This window comes from Lissotriton vulgaris, chromosome 3_1 (assembly GCF_964263255.1).
Source record: "Lissotriton vulgaris chromosome 3_1, aLisVul1.2, whole genome shotgun sequence".
NCBI classification, from domain to species: Eukaryota; Metazoa; Chordata; class Amphibia; order Caudata; family Salamandridae; genus Lissotriton; species Lissotriton vulgaris.
The window spans coordinates 2,055,028,207-2,055,054,377 of NC_141689.1; the positions used below are offsets into that span (position 1 = coordinate 2,055,028,207).

The following is a 26,171-nucleotide window of genomic DNA, read 5'->3' on the forward strand; positions in this document are numbered from 1 at the left end:
ACCGGGTTCTACCAGTCATACTGCATTTGAGGACCATACTCCCTTACTAACCCCCCAAGTTGCCTCTTTGACTTCATTAATAGTACATCCAAATAATCCTAATGAACCTGATGCTCTACTCGCACTTAAAGGTCTTAGGGAAGGTGCTATACCCAAATCCTCGCATTGTTCGAAACAGAATAACACTGTTTTAATACCCGTATTGGTTGAGGGGGGAACCCCTAGAGATCCAAACTGTTTGTCTGGTGGGTTGGAGGTAGAAAACGATACTGTGGGCTTCGTATTAACCAGCGAAGACAAAACTGCGGAGCATCGTGCTTCTCACCCCCTACCATTGGGTATTCCCGATGACACAGCCTCAACCCAAAGTTTGGAAAACTTCCTTGAGGATTGTTCTCAGGTGGAGCAACCTGATGGGGAGGAAAACGAGAGAGGTATTTTTATGAGCTCTATAGCTACACTGATGGCTTCCCTTCTGGCCCCTTTGGAAACTAGATTAAAGGCCATAGAAGATAATCTGAAAGCCTTGAATCTAGAATTAAAAGGTAAACCAATACCATTTCCAGTAAAGACCACTGGAGGGCAAGTTTTAGTTGGTGATATACCTTCCTTGCCCTCCTTACCAGCTGTAGGGAATGTCCCGGCCCCACATGTGCGTCCTGCTAAAATCCTCCCTGCCAAGACTGTTAACAATAGCTCCAACATCCTTCCCTCTAAGTCAACCAGCTTGCCTTTAATAGGGAAGGTTGCCTCAACTACTGCCCTTAAAACTCCCAATACAACTGATCCTAAACCACCCCCAGCCCCTCCTGTAGGTACTAAATCCTCCAATACAATTGATTCTAAACCACCCCCAGCCCCTCCTGTAGGTATTAAATCACGACGGAATATCAACCTACCCCCTGATGCTCACCCTTATGTAATTGTCTTAACAGGAGTTACCGAGCTACCCCCCTCTTCATCTGAACCATTTTGGGCTCTTAAGAATAAAGTATGCTACTGGCTTGATAGAAATTATCCTTTACCGCCAAATACTCGCAGTGACATGCTTATGTTAGAAAGAGCACCTTGGGTGGGCCAGAAGACCAAAAACATTCAGGGGGATTGTATAGTTGTGACATTTGGGGACCCGCGCACAGTAGAATTCATATGTGCCGGATCCCCATGTGACACTAACTCGCCTATTCAGGTTAAATCGCTCTCTTACTTTTATATGTCTCATGATCAACGTAGCAATAGATGGAGTTGGTTAAGAGCTCCGAACAATTCAAGATGGGGATCGAGAGAATCTTTCCGTGATCATAAAGCTAACTTCTGGGATGGAGGGGAAGATAGAGGATGGAGTACCGTACGAAGGAGAACAGGCAGATACCCTCAGGGGGCTAGCCAGTTTCAGGGAGATTGGTCGGGCCAGCAACATTACCCCCCCCCTCTTCCTTGTTTCAATCATTTTAGCAGCTTAGAGGGAGTAGATTGACTTCCAACCCACACCCTAGGTGATAGGGTCCTAATACAGACTGGTGGAGAAAATAGAGAAGATTCTTTGATCGATATGCCCATTAGAGCGATTGAATCTGAGTGCAGTCCCCTGTCCTCAACTCCGGTAATAGTCACTGACTCTCGGTCCATCCACATTCTCTCTTGGAATATAGCGGGACTAAGGAAAAACCTTGAAATCCCAGAATGGAATGACTTTGTTGATAAGTTCCACATTTGTATGTTTCAGGAAACATGGTGCATGTCTCCCCAATATAAAAATGGGTATTCTTCCTACTTTGTGCCAGCGGTCTCTATAGGCAAAGGGCGCCCCTCTGGCGGCCTGCTTATTTGGGTGAAAGTGATTTTGAATTATTCTGTTATGTTACATAATACACTGTCAAGCGATATCCTGCATATTTCTCTGAAAAGTCCCAATGGGAGCTGTGTTCATCTGTTTTGTGTATATGCTAGAGGGACACCGGGTGGTTCTATTTCCCCAACGATTGAGCTTTTAGATGTTAAATTGTCCGAGCTTCCACCTAAGTCTAGAATCTTGCTGGGGGGAGATTTTAATTGTACATTTGAACCTTTGGATGAGGAGGATGTCATGGGTTCAAATACCGAAGACGTGAGTCAGGCTATTCCACTGTTAACGTTGGTGCCTATCAAAAAGTGGACAGCAAGAGCATTACAGCTGAATGCATTAGCTCTGGACCATAACTTACGGGCATTAAATGGTCGGACAATTTCTGATCGTGAAGGAGCAATGACCTTCAATAGAATTAACTGCCCTTCACGTATTGATTATATCTTCCTAGATGTACCTTCTTGGGCTAGTCTAAAAGATATGGAAGTTAAACAGTCCTCTGACAGTGACCACAACCCACTTTGTATGGAAATTGACTGGGGCATTGGGATTAACAACAAAGGTGGCCCCGAGATGATCACAAAGGATGTTCAACCATCCAATTGCAATCGGAAACTGAGGTGGGAGGTGGTTAAGCTTGAAGAGGGGAAAATCGATAAAATTAGGGAATTGGTCCGAATAGAAACTTCCAACCTTGTCGAAATGGTAAGAAGTAATACTCCCCCTATGGGCCAAAAACTTTTGGACCAATACCAAACTTTCATTGACAAAGTAGGAGCAAATTTTGTTAAAACACCGCAAAGGAAACCCGCAGTGACCAACGGATTGTCTAAAGAGAATCCGTGGTTTACAGCAGAATGCAAAGCCAAGAGGAAAGCTATTGGCACAGCAATAAAATTAAAGGATCCACTGTTAGTTAGATTAGCAAGGAAAGAATACCGTGGTGCCATTGCCTTGGCAAAAAAAAATTGGGAGGAAGAGCACTGGCAGAAGCTTAAAACTGCTGCCAGTGGTAAAAATTCCATTATATTTTGGAAATTGATTAACAAGTTAGACAGGAGGGCTGGTAGCCCAATTGTAAATCATATTACTGATCAGCAATGGTATGCCCATTTTTTAAAACTATACTGTAATCCTGTTATTCAGGCTCCCATCCCGTCTTTGTTGGAGTTTAGTAAAATTGCATCTGGTTCGGAAATGTTGACTAACGGATTACCTTTCTCCGAGTTAGAAGTTAAAGCGGCGATTTTAAAGATGTATCCAGGGAAAGCAGCTGGCCCAGACGGCCTGCCGGGAGATCTTATACTACATGACCCCCCACTCTGGGCTAACTATATAGCTACTTTATTGGCTCTTATCCAGCTAGGCCACCCAATCCCTGCATCATGGAAAGGTGCGGAGGTGATTACAATCTTTAAAAAAGGAGATAGAGAGGACCCGGCCAACTACAGACCCATTAGTCTGATTGACACTATCCAGAAGGTAGTTGGTAGGGTCATCATAAACCGAGTAGAGACCTGGTTAATGGATAATGACATCCTCACGCATTTTCAGGCTGGTTTTAGGCGGAATGTTGGTGCTATGGACCAAGTCTTCCGGTTTTGTGCCGTATACTGGAAGTCAGTATTAATCACCAAGGGTTGCCTGTACCTGGCTTTCATTGATCTAAAAACGGCATTCGATGTTATCCCTCGGGCTAAGTTATGGGAAATTCTTGAAGCTATGGGGTTTCCATGCCCTCTACTCCAATTAGTTATTAAAATGCATGAGAACACCTATGCAAGAATACGTTGGGGAAAGCAGGGCCAACTGACAGAGAGGGTTCCAGTCAGCAGGGGGGTACGGCAGGGATGTGTGATGGCGCCAACACTATTCTCCCTCTTTATAAATGGGGTGGTGGACCATTTGAGGGAGGTTCCGGCAGATGCCCCCATTCTTGCCGGGGAGAAAACCCCGACCCTCCTCTTTGCTGACGACACCCTCTTGATGTCTAAAACCCCCAAAGGTTTACAAACGCTTCTTGACCGTTTCTCTTTATTTTGTGAGGACCGTGGGTTAACTGTCAACACTTTGAAGACTAAACTAATGGTCTTAACCCCCAATAGTAAGTTGAGAAAGGTACATGTTACCCTGTGTGGTTCACCCTTGGAGGTTGTGAGTGAGTTTGACTACCTGGGGGTGAGACTGTCTAACCGTATGACTTGGGACTCCCATATTTCTAAGATGGTACTGAATTTAAAAAGGGTGTCCGGTGCAATAACAAAAAATCAACGACTCTCCATAAGCCGTCCGGTAGCCCCGGCCCTAATAGTCTACGAAGGGAAGGCTTTATCTTCGGCAGTTTATGGCGCCGAACTTTGGGGGGCAGAAAACACTAGGCCACTGGTAATTGCTGAAAATAAGTTTATCAGAGATTTAGTGTCACTTCCGATTTCCTCACCCTTGTTACCCCTATTTTTTGACATGGGTAAAAAGTCAATTGCGGACAAAGTTCGGCTTCGGCCTTTGTTATTTTGGGTCCGCCTTAGAAGAACTGAGGAATTAAGGGGGTACGCTCGAGTGTTGGATGAGCTAATTACTCTCAATGTTTCCAAACAAATAAAATGGCTTAACAACCTCAAAAAACTAGTAGTGTCAGTAGGACTGGGGGAGTTTTGGGCGTCACAGGATCCACCCCCAAAAGAAAGTGTAAAAAAATTGTACTGGGATTGGGTTGAGTCCAAAATTAATAATAGTTCAAACTTGGGAACGCTAACAACGAACTTTCTTGCTCATAAACCACACATGAAGCTAGAACCGTTCCTAGATTTCATCCAAATAGCCAGCCATAGAACATTATATTTGAAATTAAGGTATGGCACCCTGCCCCTTAATGGTTTTGTGGGAAAATGGGATTCTAAGGGGGGAACTGAATTAAAATGTCCAGGGTGCCAATGTCCTGAGGAAACCCTTCCCCATTTCCTATTTGCTTGCCCAACGTATAAAGTTGTTAGAACTAAATGGCTGAAACCTGTATGTAGGGAGTTGGGGGTTAAAGATTGTATGTCAGCCTTACGTATTATTACAACCAACACGGTTTCTTTGTACATTGTTTGTGGGGTGGCCAAATATTTGGGGGGTGCGTGGATATTACGCTCTAGATTGGTGAACAATGTGTAAATTTCGGGAAAGGGGAAGTTAATTTCTTAAAATAATTTCTGTTTTTTCCTGCTTTATGAGATGTAATTGCAGTACTATGGATCATTTGTTTTATATGTTTGTACGTTTGTACTTTTATGATGTATGTTCATCGAATAAAGTATTACAATCAGAAAGGCTATCCTTTTATATGGCAATGGCCAAGCCTACTGCAGACCTCGCTTCAGCTCCTCTCACATCACTCATCAGCGTAGAGTCTTGGGACAGGAGACATTGTGAGGATTGTAGACCTAAAAAGAAGAGAATAGAAAGTCTGTTTAGTGATATTGAGGTCTCCTGGTAGAGGTTTTGTGTGATTCGCTGAACTCTGTGTACAACATTAAGGACTCGACCGAACTGTATAAGTATATAAGGATCGTTGGGTGAAAATAGTGTATGTGGGATCAAGAAAGTACTGATGATGAAAGAAGATGGGCGACCTATGGAGTGAATTTTGAGATGCGAGCCATTGCTAAGGAAAATAAAATGCATAACTTCCACATCAATAGTTGTGTGGATAGATTTAGAGAAATAAATACCCATACCCTTTCACCACCACCTGTTTCTGAACTCGTCCTAAAAGAAAAAAAGTTTCCCTCCATCCTTCTCTTCAGAACCCGTGATTTATTTTTTGTGTCCATCACTTGAAAACGAGAGTAAAGACCTATAAACTGTGTGATCAGCATGGCCACCCACCAGGTGGAGTGAGCTCCTCCCACTCTTGCTGAAGTACACTCCAGTGCTGGATTTCATTGAGAACCCTGGAGAAAAATGGGACACTTGTTTAGGATTATGCTTCCTGCGGTGTCTCTGGCAGACCACCAGAGTGGTCGCCCTTTTCCATTGGAGTGAACCCCATTAACTTCTTTGGTGCCATGTCTGGACATTGGCTTGTAAGAGCCCCGGCACTGCATCTGGTAATGCACTCTCTGTCTATCCTCTTGGCGCTGAATAGTCTTTTTGCACCAAAAATCTTTACACACCAAACAGGCGGCTTTGTCATAGAGGATGCAGTGATTACGACATTTCAGGAAGGCAGCAGCCATCCCAGTATTTAGCATGAAAGCTAAAACTCAGTTGTTTTGCCAAGGTTGGGAATGAAGCTCGCTCTTTTTTTCATATTTATCAGGGCACCTGCTTATAGGAGTCCTTTGGGTATGCAACACACTTCTGGAACATGGCGTGGAAAGCCTACAACTACTGCTGGAGACACGCCACCCGTCTTCGTAACATCAATATGTAATACAAAATAATGTGCTAAGCTTAGCTTTGAAAATTGTGGCAGCCCTAATCAAGCCAATTCCCAATACCTGTCCTCAACCTAGAGACAGGAACTCCCTGATTCACAATGTGAGAAATCTGTGGTTAGAAGCACGTTTCATTGTTGTGTTTTTTTAACCTTCGGGAAGGCTCTTTCTAATGGATAGTCCAACCGCAGATCTGCGCCAACACCCTTTCCTTGCCTCCTTTAGTGCTAACTTCAGAAACGTGCTCCTCTACATCTGGAAAATAGTCTTTAAAGAGAGAAGATTTTCTTTTGATGAACTTTGATCATAATGTGCAGCAAGTGAATAATATTGTATCGTTCTCTCCTGTTACTAGGCCTGCCTGGGTGTTGCAGATGCCTGAGTGTTGCAGATGCCCGAGTGTTGCAGATGCCTGAGTGTTGCAGATGCCTGAGTGTTGCAGATGCCTGAGTGTTGCAGATGCCTGAGTGTTGCAGCTGGAGGCCTGAGTGTTGCAGCTGGAGGCCGGAGTGTTGCAGCTGGAGGCCGGAGTGTTGCAGCTGGAGGCCGGAGTGTTGCAGCTGGAGGCCGGAGTGTTGCAGATGGATGCCGGAGTGTTGCAGATGCCGCTATCAGTTTGGGGAGGATAAGTATGGTTATGTGGGTTTCCGAAAGTAAATAGTTTAGAGCAGGGAGCTACTTCTGATTAGCATGAACATGATGAACTACTAAGCAATAGCACTGTTACAACATTGAACACAGGCAAGATTATAGTTGCAAACACAAGGAGAGAATGGAATGGGAACTAATTAAAGCAGCTTTTTAAAGCTCTGAAAACAGATTGTTGCTTTTCTTTCTTCTGCTCTATTTTATTAGCTTATAATGACAAAAATAGAAAATGTTTATTTTTTGCACACCTTAGAGTAAAACTAGAATCCTTCTGCATGTTTATACACATTTCGAGCTACTATAGCTTTTTTTTTTAACTGACTTGTATTGAACTGTTTGTGATATCTATTTACAACAAATATCTAACAGTTTTTTGATGTGTTACATTTTACACTAGAGGTTTTAAGTGTATTCTTCTTGTTGGCAAACATACTAATTCTTTCATATGAAAGAGCTATGCACCAAGGTATTCGGTGTATAGTGGGGGTGGTGTGACCATATATTATTTGGGATCAAGTACCCCTTGGCGGACATGATAAAGATATGGCAAGCCCCTCCAAGATCCTTAACCCTATAAAGGAACATGCCCTTTGGCCTCGTTCCTCTATATGGTTATGGAACTCCTCTGTGACATGTAGTATCCTTCTAACGTGTGGCAGGGGGTACGTTAACCCTTAAATAATAAAACCTGCTTCTTCAAGGAGGCAGAGAGGCATTTTAGCTTTCAACTTTAGAAGTTTTACCATTCCACGAGGTAAAACGGATTATTTCATTTTCTCTCATAGTCTCTCGAGTGCCGCCCCCACCACTCCTACGTCTACGAGCCGCTCCTGTTTGTAGATGTGGTAAAGGTGATGAGTGTAGAAGCATAGATCTGAGCAAAGGCATATAAAAAGGGGAAGCCATGAGGTGGTAAGATGGAGTTCTTAATGTTAATTGTATTTGAGTTAAAGTATTGGGCGGAGTCTTTGGATGAAAGGTTAGAGGTGGTGGTTGTGGAGCGAGGAGGCAAAGGTAATGAATTGGTATTTTCTTGCTGTGTTTTTGGGTTGTGTCTAAGTGTTGTGTTGATGTACTCTTACTAAGTTGGGTTGAGCTTAGTACCAAGGGTGTTTGTGTTTTTTGTAGAGGCCTCCAGTGGTCAGAGGCTTCCATTGTTTGCCAAGATGACCCCCCCCCCCCCCCCCCCTCGTATTTAAGGGTTAGAGATGTGCAGAGGAGGAAGAGGGTAGGTGTGGTAGAGGACTCCGCTTGAGAATTCTGTGACTCCAGATAGATGGCAGGCATGTGGCATGTAGGGATGGCCTTTAGCATGTGCGAGCTGGCCCCACTCCCAGGGCCTAGCAGTCTCTATATGACTTGGGTCCCAAGAAAAGTGTGCTTACATTTTTTTTCTGAAGGCTACCAGAGCCCTTGAATGCTTTTTGTGTATTTTTCTTTTCATGGCGCTCCTTAATCTTGTTGCCCTCACATTTCTCCTGTTCCTCAGACTTTCAATGCATGGACTATTTAGAGGACGAGAGGGAGGGGCCGCCAAACTTGGTTTCGCCCAGGGCTCTCTCCCAGAGAGGGCCAGCTCGGGTGGCACGCCATGAAACACGAGGGTCGTCTGCTCCATGCTTCTTTCCCCACTCTCCCGTGATACTCCGTGGCCTGCAATGCCATGTTGTGTATATTAGCTTCTTGAAATGAAGTAGTTTGTTTTTTGGAAGTTTTTTCGTATGGTTCCAGAAAAAAATGGAAACTTCATATGAAAATGGGTGCCTTGCAGTATATTCTTTTCATTGCTCTGTTATCTGTCTTTTTGATGAGTGGGTTAGGTGACCTGGTCACGGCGGGGCCTCCTCGGTCTTGGCACCGTTTTCATGGCGTCTTCTCTCCACTCAGCCTCTGGAGTTTAGTTACAGAGCTGGCCTGGCTCACGCCCGTCGAAAGAGTCCACTTTCGCTGGATCCCCGCTGCTCTTGTAAACGGATAGCAAGGCATTAATTAGGGAGGGTTTTTTTCAGTTCTTCCTCCGGCGTCAGACTAGACAGAAAGGAGCTTGCGATGTAGGATTGGGACGGCCTAGCTAACCCAGCAGTGCTTTCTGCAGATGTTTTTATCGCTCTCGTTTGAGAATTTTTATAAAATCTGAAGCGTGCATCCCCCTTCTCTGGAGCACTGGGCGCCGTCTTCCGTCGCCAGCTATCCACTTAGCGGCACGTCAAGTGCGCTGCGGCCTCTGGGCGCCTTCGGGTCTTGTACATTGGGGCTTTTGTTCTGGAGTGTCTTGGTGGTTTACAAAGGCAGTTTGTTCCTTCCTTGCTCGACAACTACTAAGGGGGTTTAAATAAGTTTACTGGCTGGATGTGTGTGACGCCGAGCCATCCTCTGAAACAAAGAGCAGCTCAGCTGGCACGGTAACCTTCAATGGAAATAGGAAACGTCAGAATCTTTAATTAAAAAGTGGAATGATAACCATGAACTGCCCACTGCCATCTGCATCATTAGATGCGTTGACAGCCCCGAGATGGGCTCTTAGAGGACACGAGGTCGTGATAAAATAGGACTCTTCGAATTTCACGGCTTTGCTTCCAGACTAAATTAATGCAACTCAATTGGTGACCTGATACATAACAGCAGTTTCAAGGTGTAGTACAGAGTAGCCTTTTTATTCCAGTTTGATGACAAACTGGTAGCAAGTACCCAGGGGCGCAACTAGGTCTTAATTTCGGGGGGGGCTAACATAGCAAATGAAGGGGCGTGGCTAATGTTAATGAATGGGGCGGGGCTAAAATAGCAGATAATCCGGATCGATTAATGCTCAGGTCAAGCGGAGAAAACATGTGATGAATTCTGCATTTGAAACTGGGCAACAATTAGAGCACACATTTGCTAGTCAAACAATGGGCATGGGATGCTCTATATTATTCTTTATGTTTTGCAGGTAACCTCCTCTAGCTCCAATAGCTCACACTTACAGTAATGCAAAACCTATTGCATTACAAATGCTTGTTTTAAAAAAGCATCAAAGTATAACATATCATATACAGTGATGAAAAACTATTGGGGGAATTGCTGTGAGCTCTACTTCATGCAAAGGATGTTGTTTGACTACAATGAGCATGTAGTCAAACAGCTTCACAAGCCCGAGGATGAATGCTGTAAGAAAAAAAGTATGTCTTGTTATGTAACATGGCACAGTTCCTTTTGCAAGTATGTGGTTCTCTCCCCTGGCAGAATGACACACTTTGGGCCCAATTATGATGTTGGTCGGAGTTACCTCCAACGGACAACATCGCGGATTTGGGACTGACAGACCTCCAGTTGGCAGTCCCGACCGCATAATTACGATGCGACCACACATGGTGCGGCCACATACTCCCATTTCTCTATGGGAGCTTGTGCTGTGGCCGTAAACCTGACGTAGCACAAGCTCCCATAAAGAAATGGGAGTTTGTGCAAATCCCTGAACCGAGTGGCAGGCACCTCCCGGCAAATCCCTGCACCAAAAGGTGCCTGCCACACGGTGCAGGGATTTACAGGCTGCTATACCAAGCAGACTCTGGCCACAAGGTCAGGCCCTTGGGTCTTTCACTGATCCCAAAGTAACTTTAGTCATATCATCAATGATGTTAATAGAGACTCTATATATTGTATCATTGAGGATTTATTTGTGCTGTAATGTGTCAGGTCATGAGGAATGCATTTCAGGGGTGGGAGGTAAAATAGTGTGGGTTCCTTTAAAGGAGAATTCCAAGCGTTTTGGATTTTGTGCCATATATGTTAAGTCAAGACAAGCTGATTGCTTATGTTGTCAGTCTACATTCAACACATCCTTAACCTTAACAATGTTTTTACTTTTTTACGAATGTCTATGGTTTTTGCAGGGTATACTCTTTTATGAGCCCACTTAATCCACTGGGCAGGACCTTTGTTCTGATTCTGAACCTACTGTGTAGGGCCTTTGGACATGTGCAGCAGGCCCTGGATGTCAGATGTTGCCTTGTTTGAGTGCAGAGGCCATTGCAAAGAGGGTATTATTTTCGGCCCCCCTTATTGATTCACAAAAAAGGAGCTCAGCAAATATACACAAAGGCATAAAAAATAACTTTCTTTTTTATTTGTGTGTTTGCACTGATCAGAGCAAATGTAGGTAGAAGCTCAATAGGGTAGTTGGGAGAAACAGTAGGAAAAAAGTGGACATTCATTTGGGTGTCTATATGTACATGTCTGTGTTTATCACAGGACCACCTGTGCAGGCCTACAGCCCTTACACTACATTTGCAAACAGCTCAGATGTGCATTCTCCTACAGCTTTTCAGATTTTGAAGTAACATTCACCACATTTTCGAAATTTACAGAGCAGGTGTATAAAAGGGTTTCTCCGAAATAGCTGTATGAACTGTCAATATATTTTACAGCTTTACTATGATTAAAGACACTTTGCATGCTGGGCCTCGAGGACACATAAGTAGAAAACTAAAGCTGCAGGACCGATAATTATTCTGTAGCTGGCTTAAAGCTGGGAAAGGCTATGGTGACCCTCATGACAAGGGGATAGGCAGCTACGGCTACCCACGCACTGTGCTGCAACAGTACGCCCTGCCAGAAAGAAATATAAATGGCTTCTACCTTTTCAGGTAAAAAGACGCTGAAACCTAGATTAAGAGCGAGAATTTTACCGTCTCACTCACAGGAAAGCAAACCTGTGCATACATTTAGTTTGGAGACTAATATTTGTGGGCATGATGGTTTGACATAACATAGGATGCTTTCGTAAAGTATTTTATTACATTTTACAGCAGAGATATACAGTGGTAAACAAAATAAATATACAGCTTTCGTAAAGTTTTGGGTTTTGATTATTCGTAACCATCTTTGCTTTCATAGATTCCTAATTTAATATTTAAAGTAATGGTTGTCTCTGCACCACAGTCATTCCACTAGGTCCAAGATTGGGTAGACTTTGTTTCAAGCAGTGAGATTCTGAGAATGTTTTTAAAGAATACTGTCGATTTGGAAGGCAGATTAACAGACGGATTATATCTAAATAAGATTGCCCCCTCAAATTGTGAGATGAGTATTCCTCAGTGATATCTGTACAAACTGCAATTGAGAAATTCGTACATGGACATTTCAGTTTCCTAATCTGCAAAGTTACTAGCACGGCTATCGGAAGGATCAGTACGTAACATCTGTAGAAATTGTGTTGAGTCAGTGTAAAGTGTGAAAAGTCTATTCTGCTGGATTACTCTGGCTTGTTAAGCATTAAAAAAGGATAGATGTGGGGACTTCATTACTTGGTAGGCTCTTTCCCAGGATGTGGAGAGGGTTCAATAGTTGTGTAATGCAGAGTGTTTGCACGTCATTAGTGTGTTACATGCATAAATGTGCATATGTTGTTTGAGCCCAAGCCACATCCCTAACAATATGCTTGCCGCTTTCCTTTAATTTAAAAAAGAGCCAATCAGTGTTTCTGACAGATGGAACAGGGGACGGCGGGATGTCGTTAATAATGGGAACAAGCCTATGGTCTAAGGGGCAGACCCCTTTATTCATTTAAAAAGAACCAAACGCCAACTAATCAGCAGAATGCATGGATAAGCTTAGTCGTATTTGCAGGACTTCCAATAGACGGAGGAAGTCCAAAACTGCCACAGAGTTAGAGTTTGGTTCTTTTCAAATGATGGGAACAGGTAACATAAGTGGAAACGTTTACAGCCTAAGGGCTATGTTTAACATTAGACTTTATTGTAATGATACTGTGGGACTCCAAGCTCGACGATGGGGAAGGTTCAAACATGTGAATCCATGAAAGATCCAATACTGGAGAACTGTCCACACAGAGGCATCTGCATCTGGGACCAAAGGCAGAGATGGTACCCTGTATCAGGACAGTGATACCAATTGAGTCCGCTGCCCTGGGACCAAAGGATGATCTCAGGAGCTGCATGGGTGACTGCGAGAGTTGCACCAAGGAAAGTGGGAGTTACCAGGTGCTGTGACAGTTTATTGGGCCAGGGGGTGTCTCCCAGCCTTTCAAATTTTCATACAAAGCATCCAGGAAGAAATCTGTGAAGGATGACGGCATACAGGCAAATCCTGCAGCTGGATCAAGGAGAAACAGGGAGTGTTGAAGCAGCAGCTACTTGCTGTCTGAGGGTTAAGATGAATCTGGTTGGTCTGCCATGGAGTCCACTGCCCTTGAAGAAGGGATTGCTGCTGGTGACTGTGTCCTGATGCAACAGGCTGCAAATTCCAGATAAGATTCCTGAGGGACAATTATTGTGCAGTGTTGGTGTCTGCTCCTCAAGGAAGTAGACCAATGAAGTAGATTGTGCGGTCACGTACACTTTGGTGCATTGCTCCTCTAGTGTCAGGGCAACTTCTAAGCAGGACTGCAACTGAGTTTTCAGACATGGCAGTGCCTCCAAGTGCTTACGTTTTGTGCCTTCTGTACCTTGGTTGGGTACTGGGTGTGTCTGAGCACTGTGAGAGGCCTGCCTTCTGCACTGATTGCTGGCTTCCTGGGATGAACTCTTCTCAACAATCATTTGCCCAGAACAGAAGTTGGGTTAAACCACAGGGCAGAGGCGGGTCAGGAGAAGGGATTATGCTAGACTAGGATTGCAAGAGAGCCTGCATTTATGAGGAGCGAGGCTCAACTACCCGGCCTTCGGACCATGGAGCGCCAGACCACTGTGATCCCAAATACACACTCAGGGAGTGAGATGGACTCAATGAGGGATATGGAGTCAGTAACTCAGTGCAGTGTGCCTGGGAGGTGCTCTTGGGAGGGACTGGCTCTATCTTTTAGTGCAGCACTTGCTTATTGCTGAAAGCATAAGAGGCATAGAAAGAGAACATGAGTCTGCAAGGCGCAAGTGAGAGCCACAAGAAGAAGCTAGAAAGGATAGCGATTGTGGCCCTAACCTCCAGTATAGTAGAGTTTGTGGCCCCCACTGTTTTAGCTTCTAAACTGGAATGAAGGGGGCAATGGGAGAAAAGTAAAAAGAGCAGCAGCAGAAATGTATCTATACAGGTTTGTGATGTTGGAGAGAAATATTAGCAACTGATATTTTGTGTGTGAGAATGAATCCATTTGGTTCCCTAATCCAATTGCCAACATTCCGCCTATTTAGAGACCTCTCTCTCTCTCTCTCTTCTCCCCCTCTCGCCCTTCTCTCTCTCTCACCCTCTCTTTCTCTCTCTCTCTTTCACTTCCCTCCCTCTCCCCCCCACCTCCCTCAAATTGATTTAGTGCATTGAAGCCACGTGGATGCTCCAGTACAGATACCAGTGTGCACTGCGACATGTGCACGCAAACATAACTCCACTGCCATCGCAGCCTGTAATTAGTTCCTGCGAAAGTCCCTATGCTGACACATTGACACCCGAATACAACCTCTTCTTAACACAAACATTAATTTCCAAGCCTAATACCGCACCCATGTCTATTTTCAACATACACAACAATGACATCACAACTGCTCAGCCACAGACCTCATTAGTCGTGTCGGCTTAAGCAGCACACCTCAGTGGAGCGTCAACTCTTTGCTCCTGGCCTTCGGGCTATGCTTAAATTACTCTTGGATGAGACGTCTGTCCCCATTGCATCCACTAACCTGGGCCCCAGCAGCAGAGGAAGGCAGCTGGGTAAAGCACAACTCGCCGCTCGGACACTCTAATCAGATGACAAGAGGTGGGGGCAGGGGGTTCACTGAAACTGTTCAGAGGCTGGCTGGCACCGGCTGCTGGGCCTCTCAGAAAGCATCATGAAAATGACTTTCTCGGCTCCGATGCGCAGCCTTCTTTCATCATTTCGGTGCGTGTCAAATTAGCCCGGGCTGGAGAAGACGACGGGGGGGGCTGAAGCCCGGTGAGCCCAATGGGTGTTGCGCGCCTGCAAGTACCAGACACCAACACTCAGACACGCGATATTCCAGCGTAGTTTACTCGATACAGGCACGCCAGAATACAGAACACATGCAAAGTACGGCCGCATCCCCCTTCATTCACCAAATAAAAGGGTAGTTAATCCAGCAGCGCTGGGACTTCTGTCTCTCACTGCACCGCAGAGAAAACCTGTACACAACCGAGTTAATCAATTCAATTCATAAGTCTTTATTTCGATGTTTAGATCATAAGTCATTTACAGCAACTAGGCATATTCAAATACTTAACATTTTTTAAAATTACCCTCCGTTGACAGTTACTAACGACCACTAAAACACCACGTCAGTTATTGGCCATCCAACAATAATTTAACACATAAATTACATACATATAAACAAATATTAATTAAATCTGGTTAAAAACATTATTATACAATGTTTTTAAAACCATTTCAGTAGTTAAATTTTTTAAAAATCTTTACAAATCCATCATAAACACGTTCTGTAATTTCAGGTGAGGTATCTCATAAAAAGACATTAGGGGGAAAGGAAGTGCCACTAAAATATCACTGTAGGCTCATTTTACGGGACCGAATGGTCCACATCCAAAGAAGGAACTTAGCCACAGCTATAACCACGGCCTGGGAATTATCAGTTCGAAGGATCCTGACAGACTCACAACCTGTTTTGAGACCTAACTGAACACAAATGGGTTTTAACCAGGATAATCTAGGGACCTTATATTCAGGGCAGGCAAATAAGATATGCCCAAAGTCTTCCCGCTGGGTGGGGAAGACAAAGCCTTGACCCCCGCGCCACCCGCAGTGAAGGCATTGAGTGGTAGTGTCTCCACCTTGAACTGATGGTATTTCTTCCTATCCCCCGGGATGGTAATCCAATATCAGTAACCCTCAAAGGCTGGAGAGTGTTTCAGTCCTAGGAATTCCGCCGTAAATGATGGTTCAATACAACTGCCACATCTTTTTACCTCAAGCATGTTCCAGTACAGGTCTCTAAATGTTTTCTTAGGTGGAAAGGTATTCCCTGTTGGGTCATCCCACAAAGGGGAAAGGCCCATGGCCAAATATATTGCTTTTACCTCCCTTAGCCATGATATTTTGTGGGCCCTATCAGCATCTCTAACCTCAAGGAAGGCTCGGGCATACTGGGAGAGTTCCGGGGTAACCCATAATCTCCTCCAGTAGGCAACTGATCTGTATCTGGCCATATCTTCGAGGCAATGAGTTCCCAGGTCGTACCGAAGAGGAATCAGCGGAGTAGAAGCCGTGAGGCCTGTGATATTGCGCAAAAATTTCCTTTGCGCGCCCGTCAACTTTTTTAAGTTACTAAGTCCCCACAGTTCCGCTCCATAGAGAACTGCCGCTCCCACTTTGGCATCATAAATCTTTAAAACCGGAGTAATTGGCCTGGTATGTGACAAATAAAATTCCTTGGTAAATGCTCCCGATAGTTGTGCATGCTTTGTGACCAGCTGGTTAGTGTGGTGTCTCCAATCTAATTTGGATGATAGAGTGATACCCAAATAGTGAATACTTGTCTGTTCCAGTTGAACCCCCATCCATAACCACCTTCCCTCTAACATATCTATTTTTATGTAAGACCATGAACTTAGTCTTAGTTGTATTAATGATAAGGCCATGGTCATTGCAGAAGACTTCAAAAACATCAATGGCCTTCTGAAGGCCCTGTTGTGTTTTTTAAATTAATAACGTGTCTGCAAAAATCAACAGGGGGATCAGCTTACCATCCAACTTCGGTGCATCAGTTGGTTGCTGTTCATAGTAGCTGATCACCCTGTTAATGTACAGTGAGAAGAGTGTAGGGGCTAGCACGCACCCGTGGCGCACTCCCCTTGCGATAGGAAATTTGTCAGTTACACTCCCCAGCTGGTTCCAACGAACTCGGGCAAAGTTGTCATCATGTAGTCTAATTAGGAGGAACAGCATATCCAAAGGGATACCCTGATCTTTTAGAGCTGCCCACAATTTTGCATGTGGCACCAAATCAAACGTTGATTTAAGATCAACGAAGGCTGCAAACAGCATACCCCCCAAACAACACTACTCGCCAATATATTAAGACAAATCTAAAAACTTGATCAACCGTACTGGTATGTCTACGGAATCCGGCCTGGAGCGGCGATAGAACATCATCAGTTTCTATCCAGCCCTGAATACGCTGTAGTAAAAGTCTTGCCACCACTTTTTGTATGCATGCTATAAGGCTAATTGGCCTGTAATTCCCTGGGTCCGAGCACTACCCCTTCTTAAAAATTGGGATAATCTCTGCGCCCTTCCAGGACTCTGGTATAGGTGAGCCCATAGCAATGCCATTTACTAACAAGTGGATATAGGAGGCCCAAAGATCCTTGTCATGCATAAAAAGATCTGCTGGGACTGAGTCTAGACCTGCAGCTCTAGCTTTTGGGATATTGTTCAGAATCTTAATAACATCTGTTCTGGTGAAGGAAAGATAATTTGTACCCTGGGTTATATTAGAAAAAACCTCTCGTTCATCACCATCTTTGTCAGTAGACGCAAACTGGGATGCATAGTGAGAAACCCAGGCATTAGGTGAAACATAATTAATAGGTTCACCCCTTTTAACCCCCCTTCCCCATTTGACCATATCCCAAAAGGAGCACATTGATCTTTCGCTACTGGCGCTCAGTAATTCCCTCCAGTATTCTTCGTCCCAGTCAAGTTTTGCTTTATATTGGGTCTTTTTATACATGACTCGGGCAGATTTAATCCTAACTATGTCTTTGGTTTTGACTGCATCTGATAGGGCCTTATACGCTACTCTACAGGTCTTGCCATACCATTGGTCTTCCTTCCTCAATGGCCTACTCTGTTTTTTAGTCACCTTTTTAATGAAAAAACATCTTAACTGATAAAAAAAAAATCATGGATTAGGCCAGTATTTGAAACAATTTCCTCCACCGTTGAGTTGTTCTGAAGTTCCTCTATAGCCTGGAGAGTCAAATCCCTCATAGCAATAATACTTTCTTCATTCATTGCACAATTAGCCCATCTTACTCGTCTATAGTCATTTGAGAGGGCTATTTCCACACAATCAAATTGGCCCTCGCTTTTAAATAATTCAAATAGCCTAAATTATAGGATTAATGGGTCGTGATCGCTCTCTACTCTTTCCACTATCCGCATATCCTCAATGCTAACCCAATTCTCTTTATTAGTGTGGATATAATCTATACGGCTGTGGGATACACCATTGTTAAAGGTAGATGCACCCTGTTTGTCAGAACACGTTCTTCCATTTGTGGCACATAGGCCATGCTCTACACATAGGACTTTAAGTTGCAGCGCGGCCTCTGTCCATCTTTTAATAGGTGGTATTATCAACTGAGGGATATTCCAGATGTAATCCTCTTCCAGCGTGAGGTCTAGGTCATAGCTGTCTAGAGGTTCAAAACAACAATTAAAATCTCCTGCTACAATAATATCACCCTTTAAGCGATAACGCTCAAGAAGAGCATCTAATTGGCCGACTGCTTCAGTAGATTTGCCACCTGGTAGCCCCCTGGAGTAAATATTAAAAACGAATAGGTCCTTATAATCAGGACATTTAAGTTTGATTAACAAGATGTCTGGGCTATTAGTAGCCAACTGGGAAGTAGAATACCTACTATCCTGCTTTACCCATGTGAGTAGACCTCCTTTTGGTCTTCCCCGCAAACTAGGACTAGCCGGAATATAAAAATTTAAGTATCCTTGCTTAAATTCTGCGGTCACCTGCCATGTTTCCTGGAGAAGGATTATATCCCTGGTATCTAAAAAGCCTAGCCAATCCAGGGATGTTAATTTACTTCTAAGCCCTGCCACATTCCACAAGACCCGGGTGGATACATGTTGATGTTTAATACTGTTAGATTGAACAGAGGATCTAGTGCCATCCTTGCCCTCCTTTAATGTAATACCCCCACAGTTACTGACCTTTACTAATTCATGAATTGGGTCAGTACTACTCTTTGCTAGACCATCAATCCCAAGGAGGATAGAATCCTCAGGTATAATATTTACCATGGGGCAAAGTTCTATCACATTTCTGAGAGACCTTAATTCCTCATGATCCCCCTCCTTAACTAGAGGGAGTCAGTCATTACAATCTAGAGAATTAAAAATCTCAAATCTATTACTTAGTGGAAGAGTACTACTTAAGGGAGCAGCTAGTGGCAAATCCTGGCCCTTTGTGTATATTCCTAATTCAGAATGTGGACGGTAAAAATAGCCCAGTGGAAGGACATTTACAGAGTCCTGATGAATCCTAAACGATCCAATCTGCCCAGGCCCGGACTGGCCGTTGAGGGCACCGGGCAATTCCCCGGTGGGCCGCATGGTTGGTGGCCGGTTTTGGGCCCCTGGGGCCGTTTTTGTTACAGGGCCGTTATGCTGCAAAAACGGCCCTGTAACAAAAACGGCCAAAAACCGGCCCTGTCACAGAGCGCGGTCGCACCTCTCCCCCCTCCCCCCTCCTCCTGGAGGGGGGAGGGGGGCCGGCCGAGCACTTTGCCAGGGCCGGTTCTGGTTCCCAGTCCGGCCCTGAGTCTGCCTAAGAATAAGTCTGACCAATTCAGGTGAACCAAAATTTACAATAACACAGTCCCCTTGCATTCCCCTATTTGAGTGGCCCAACCAAGATACTCTACGAACCATCTTGAAATTGGCATATAAGTGATCTCCCAAAACTGTTTTAACACTCAGGAAGTGTAGGGCCTTATTTTTCAATGCTGACCAGTGCTCTACCTTACCTTCTGGAAGCTTGGGGACATTTGCCAGAATGACAGTATAGGGACAGGCTTCCGGGGGTAGATGAAGAGTAGCTTCCCTTGAGAAATTATTCGCATTTGGAAATAATCTCCCTCTCGGGCCCTTGGGGGGAGACTTAGCTGGAGGATTAATGGTTGAGGTGACTAAAGGAAGATCCGGGGCTATGGTGACATTAGTGCTAGTCTTCTTTGAGCTTCCTGGGTCATTGGGCTTTATACCTACAGGAGCAAGAGGTGTTTTGGCAGTTAATGCTGATATTTTCTGAGCCCCTTTGATGGGCAGCCGATCGTTTGAGATGATTTTCCATTAAATCCAGCCTACATTCTATCATCTCAAGTTTCTTCATTACCGGGCGTAGAAGGGATCCGAATAGCTCCTCCATGTGCCCAATCAGATCGGACATGGTACCTTCAATGGGGTCATTTGGAGGAAAGGACTGTGTATCAGGCTTGGAATTGGGTGCTGGGCGAAACATTTGAGGGATGGAATTTTCTAGAATTTCACCTGACCCAGTTGCAGAATTTTTGTTTTTTGCTAATTTTGCTTGTTGTCGGCTACCGTTCGGGGGGCCCTGAGCTTTTCTCTTCATAGGTTGGTCTTTCTTTCTAGCCCTGGGAGGTAGTCGTGACTGCCTAGTACGTGTAGAGGGAGGGGAGGGTGAGGGACTAGATATAGATGAACCATTTGAGTTTGAAATTTGCAAAACTGCCTCACTGTCGTCCAAGGAGGGCGGCACCAGCACCTGAGGGTAACCAGGGTTGGGACATGTGTTGTCGGAAGCATCTGGGGCCACAGCTAAATCAGGGTTCGAATTTTGACTTTGTAATGGCTCTAGCGAGAGTCTCCTCTCTACTAGTGCTATCTCCTTATTAATTTTCACTTCAGCCCATTTAAGAAAAGCGTCCATTGTCCCAACACCACCACCACCCCTTCGAATAACTTTAGTCATTGTTCGCGGGATAGATACCGCCTTCACAAGCCAGAATAAGGTTCCCCCCTACCCTAAATCAATACAACCGAAGAAAACTCTAAAATAAACACCAGTAATGTTGGGTCATAGATGTCACGAAGTTTGGGGGGGGGGGTGGCCCGTCCCGTCCTCCTCCGTCCCCGAATGGCCACAGACGGCCCGCCCTTTGCCCGGCACAGACCCGCGCGCGATCCCGCGACGCGGGAGCCGCAGGATCTTTAGAGGGCCTCCGGTCGCAGTTGTTGCTTCGTCAGGCGACGCCCCACCAGAGAGGATCCTGGGGAATGGAGTCCCCCGCTTGGTGGCCGCGGATGTCAAAACGCGGCAGCGGGGGGACTCTCAGGGCCAGGGGCAGCGTCCAGTAACCACCGCCAACAGTTAATTTAATTCCAGAGGGTAAGTGTGTCACAGGAATAGCGACACCCGCTCCACCGGGGCCGCAGGATCTTTAGAGGGCCTCCGGTCGCAGTTGTTGCGTCGTCAGGCGGCGCCCCACCAGAGAGGATCCTGGGGAATGGAGTCCCTCGCTCGGCGGCCGCGGATGTCAAAACGTGTCAGCGGGGGGACTCTCAGGGCCAGGGGCAGCGTCCAGTAACCAGCGCCAACAGTTAATTTAATTCCAGAGGGTAAGTGTGTTCCAGCAACAGGAATAGCGAGTTAATCAATATATTCATATTGGAGGAACAATCTATCCGTTTTATTCAAACTCAGCGTCTCAAACCCCACATTTGATCTTACTAAGGGCCTACTGAACACAGTGCTTGAAATGGAAAAATAGAAGTTTCTGAGAAGTATTACTTCACTCTTTAAGTGCCCATACTCTCCACCCCAAAATAAAATGCCGGTACTCCGTGCCGTACAGTACCGGCCCATTTAAAGCCCTGACGGCACAGAACCGCGTCAGCGCTTGCCTCGAAACCCCACCTTGACATAGCTGCGCAGCTCAGTATCATGCGGTCTCTGCAGTCCTTTCTCTCATGATGCAGCGCGGCTCTAGAACAGTTATTTATTGCACGAGCAGGAAAGGCAGAATTCTGAATAATAGTGATGCTACCTAAACTGATGTTGGTGGCGCAATGAATTCAGAAACACCGACAACTTAGCAGACACCCGTACGTCATGACAGCTGGTCCCCCAAACTCACTGAGAACCCAATATGGTTTTGACAAGCCCCTGCTTATGAAGCGTCAGACATAGAGGGGCTCCGGGGTGTGCATGCTGAAGGGTGACACTTGTTCTGTCGCCAGGGCTGATGACAATGCAAACAAAATGCCAGGCTTCATTGGTAGGATATGTTTGCGTAAAGAAGACAGGTAATGAACATGAAATACTAAGAATGGAGCACACGATTAGGTAACTGATAATAGCTAAGCAGTGATGTAGTTTGGTAAATGTAATTGAAATTTAAATACTTGTTTTCTATTTTACTTCTCTCTGGTGGAAAATGTTCTTGTGTCACGGAGGCAGCCCACATAATGCATTTACTAATAATAGGTAACGATTTCACTCTCGTTTGTTGTATAGACTCGGTACAGTGTGTTCGTATTCCGTGTTAGTGAGTAGCAGCTGGTGTTTCTCTTTTAAGATGCTGATTTTTTTGTCAGCACTGAGTCATTCCTGGATACAAAGCATTCGTGTGTGAGATGCTGAGAATGAAGATCGTTGTCGGGTGCACGACTTCGCCTTTACCAGTAGGTGCACGTGTGACCCGACCCTGGCCTACTCCACCCAGGCTGTTGAAGCCGCCACTTGTCAGCGAGCAGACGCTGCGTTTGGAATGGACACCCATCCTTAGCTATTCATTATCACCTGCGCCACACAGGGAATTCATTGTTAATTGGATCTCGTGAGGCGGAGCAGAAGACACAATTGTACACATTTCAATTCGAAATCCTGAGCTATCATTTTTTTCCTCATTTTCTGTCAAGAGCGAAGCCCGCGTGCTGTATGTGGCGCGTGCCCACGTTTTGGTGCCCCGCGTTCGGTAATTGCGTCTCGCCGCTGCAGACAGTCTCGGCTGCCCGTGAATGCTCGGGCCGGAGAACCCTGGCGCGTGCGTGTGTTGTGTGTCCGCAGAATAATCAGGCAGTGTGCGAAGGGGAGGGAGGGGCGCGCAACATGCTTTGGTTGGGCCAATTGGAAACCTTTTCTTGTGTGTCAGCCTTTTGGTAATAGAGTCTATTATGTAATGTTTAAAATAAGTAGCATGCATAGTTATTAAGGCAAGCCTTGCCTAAGATCCGGTAACTTGCTTTTCTGTTAATGAGCTATCAAACTGTGAGAAACTGAAGGTAATAGCGCTTGGGTGCTGGCGGAGGGCATGTCCAAGTCGTGCGGAAACGGTTGGATTGGAAGACCAAGATTGATACCTGCTGGAGAAGCTGATTTGAGATAATTTAAAGCCAAGACCTTTTGGGGCTCATGGAAGAGAAGTGCGGGATGGGATCTTGTTGAAAGGAACATGCCTTTGGAGACAGAGGTTCATGGCTGTCACTGGAATCAAGCTATACCTGGCTGATTAGCCCTAACTAGGGCGAAACCAGACCTAGGTTGCTTGTATTTTGGTTCACAAAGGACCTGGCTTGGCAGTTTGGGCTGGACTCTTCCCATAGGAGCATGGTCAAGACTAATTTGCATATGGCTGAGTTTAAACTGAAGTGACATGGAGTGTAAAATAAGATGGACTGGGATGTGTCCCCAAGTAATTAACAATGGCTGAGATTATTTCAAGCATTCTATCACTTTTTCTGTATTTTAGTATGCTTCTTTAAAAAGAAGGGCTACAATTTGCAAGTTCACCCTGTTCTTATTACATTTTTCATGTGTATGTGCAAAGGGACCTAGTGGTACTTAATAGAAGTGCCCTGCTGCCCTAGAGTTGGCTCATACTTTCCCTCAATAGGGCACCCTTTCAGAGAGATTCCAGAGCGTCCGAGTGTATCTCCAAAACATCCCTCCCGTTGTCCGATGCCTGCTCACCTCTCAAACGCAAGGCCGGTCTTTCCAGATGCAAACACTGGCACTGCGACAGGAGCTGGCCCTCCCTTAGCCTTGGTGCAGTGTGAGTGCATGTGCACTGTAGTGGTGTTGGGGTGCTTGTGGGTTCCTCTCAGGCGCCCCCCCAGACTTGGGTCAGTACCTTGATCAGACGTCATTCACCTGCAGCGGGCGATCTTTCATAGCATGTACAAGAGTCGTTGTGTTCATGTGGCGCATGGCTCAGCACTCCGTTAGGTGCTCCTATTTCCGATGCGCGCATACACGCCCGGGCAGGTGTAGCACTAGCATATAAGGTCCTAAAAGTTTCAATTACCTGAAAAATGCGTACAAATTTACAGCTCAAATACTTCACTATAGTTGTGTGCACTTACTTACTGTTTGTAGAGAGCTCTAGGAGCCGAAATCAATATCTTTCAGCTGTAACTCCACTCTCATCTTGATATGAATGCATTTTTGTTCACTTTCTCGTGAGCACGTTTGTATGTTTTTGTTCACTTTACAATGAGTGTATTTTGCAATGGCATGTTTGTCCTTTATTTTGTTTGTATATTGGGTTCGAGGTTCACATGTTCGGGTAAGGTTGGTGACCAATTCAATTCCCGTTTCAACTTCATTTTTCTAAATAAGTTAAAATGTTTACAATGTGTTACTGCTTATACATTTTTCTTAGGGGTACAGGCCATGGGCACTCAAATTATGTAGCAGAAGAGGAATAGATTGTTTGGGGGTTAACTTGTTTGTGTCAAGAAAAAGCAATTTATGTGGTATAATGCAGCTCATTTTGTGGCAGTATTTAGAATTATTTTTATGCATGTGAACACTACCTGGGGAAATGTTGCTACATATTAGTATCAGTTAAACGTCTAAAAACAGCACTCCGTAAATTAAAGGTGACGAGTTAACCTTTGAAGCGGCCCTTCTGCTGCATTGAAACTCATGTGGCAGAATTTTTAATAACTTTTGATCTATTTGAGTTAGAAACTGTCTTTCAATGTGTGTGGCCTGAACAGTATTGGATAAAGGCAGCGGGTAGCAGCGGATTTATGGTCAATGAAACCTGACATTCTATGCTTACAGGAACACACACATTCCATGGGGTAAACGCAGGGTTTTGAATGAGCTTGGCTATACACTGATAGCTGGGTCATTACAGGCTACCACAGATAGGGGAGTATTTATCTTGGTGCGACAGGGGATTCAGGGTGTGGGGAGGATACTAGCTGATAAGTATGGTAGATGGGTTATCACAGAATGTGTGGTGGGGGCCGACAAGGTTGTAGTGTGTATGGTTTATGGGTCGGATTTGGATGAGGCAACCGTATTGGAAGGGCTGAATGTTGAATTGACATCATGGCCTAATCCCCTGATTTTATGTGGGGATTTCAATATCCACATGGGTTGCCAGGAATCAGTAGAAAACCCAGTGTGTTTAAAGCACTGCAGCAGCTGGTGGCTGATCATGGATTGGTCGACGTGTGGCATACTCTGAATTATCCAGATCCAGGATATATATTATATTCATATCCGCAGCACAAATTGGTTCGGCTAGACTATGTTTTTATGTCAAGGGCACTCGCATCTGGGGCTAAGATGCAGGTGTGGCCAAGGATTACAGCAGACCATGGTCTGATGCTGGTCGATATCCCTGCCATTATTAAAATTATCCCGTCAAGATCCTTTTCTTTTGATAGGAAGCTCCTATCCATACTTCGTTTCTTAACCACATTAATATCTGGTTGGCGTAATTATTGAATATTAACAGGGACTCCACCTCCAGGGCTATAGTGTGGGATGCCTTAAAGACTGGATTAAGGGGGCAAAGTTTTCAGTTATTGACTTTTCAGACAGAAACAACTCCAAACTACAATGCAGGGTCTCCTGGAAGATCTCAGAAGTGCAGAAGAGAAGCTCATCCAAGGGATATATGAGGCGTTGCTATCAAGCCGTTGCAAACTACGAAAGCCTGCTGCAAGGCCAAGATTAATTTAATGCGGAGCAAGGAAATTGCTAGTAAATACAAGCTATATAGAGAAGAGATCTACGAATATGGGGAAGCCACAGGGGGTTATCTGTCACAACGGCTACGAGCTAAGGAAGCGGCACAAAGGATTGGCACAATGACTTACTCTGGCGGGAGGATAGTGGAAATGAGTGAGGGGATTCTAAACGTATTTCATGCATTTTATAAAGTGCTGTATACCGAGAGAAACTTTGATGACCAAACTGGTGAGGCCTTTCTACAAAAACTAGATGCAGTATTGTTATGGTGGGAAGAACAAATAATACTGGATACCCTGATTACTATGGATGAGCTGGAAGAGACAATACACTTTTTAGCTAGGGGTAAAGCGGCGGGTCCAGATAAACTTCCGCTTGAGGTCTATAGTATAGTACCTTGTTTCAGGAGCTTAAGGGTGATATGCTGGCTACTTTTCAAGATGTGTATAACAAAAAGGAGAGTAAGGGAAGTTTGCACAGTCTTATGTGTGGTGGGAACTCCTGGTCCCCTAAACTAGAAGTAAACAAACAGTGGAGGAGTACCCCCTATAGGCAAAAAAATATATTTTATATATACAAAGAAGAGATTCCTTC

At 44.9% G+C, this 26,171-nt stretch overlaps 1 protein-coding gene across 5 annotated transcripts in view; it reads left to right on the forward strand.

Moving 5' to 3' along the window:
• The window catches only part of MTUS1 (microtubule associated scaffold protein 1), a 1,045,260-nt gene that overhangs the window by 616,528 nt on the left and 402,561 nt on the right, over positions 1–26,171 (forward strand). The gene's annotated exons all lie outside the window — the stretch shown is intronic.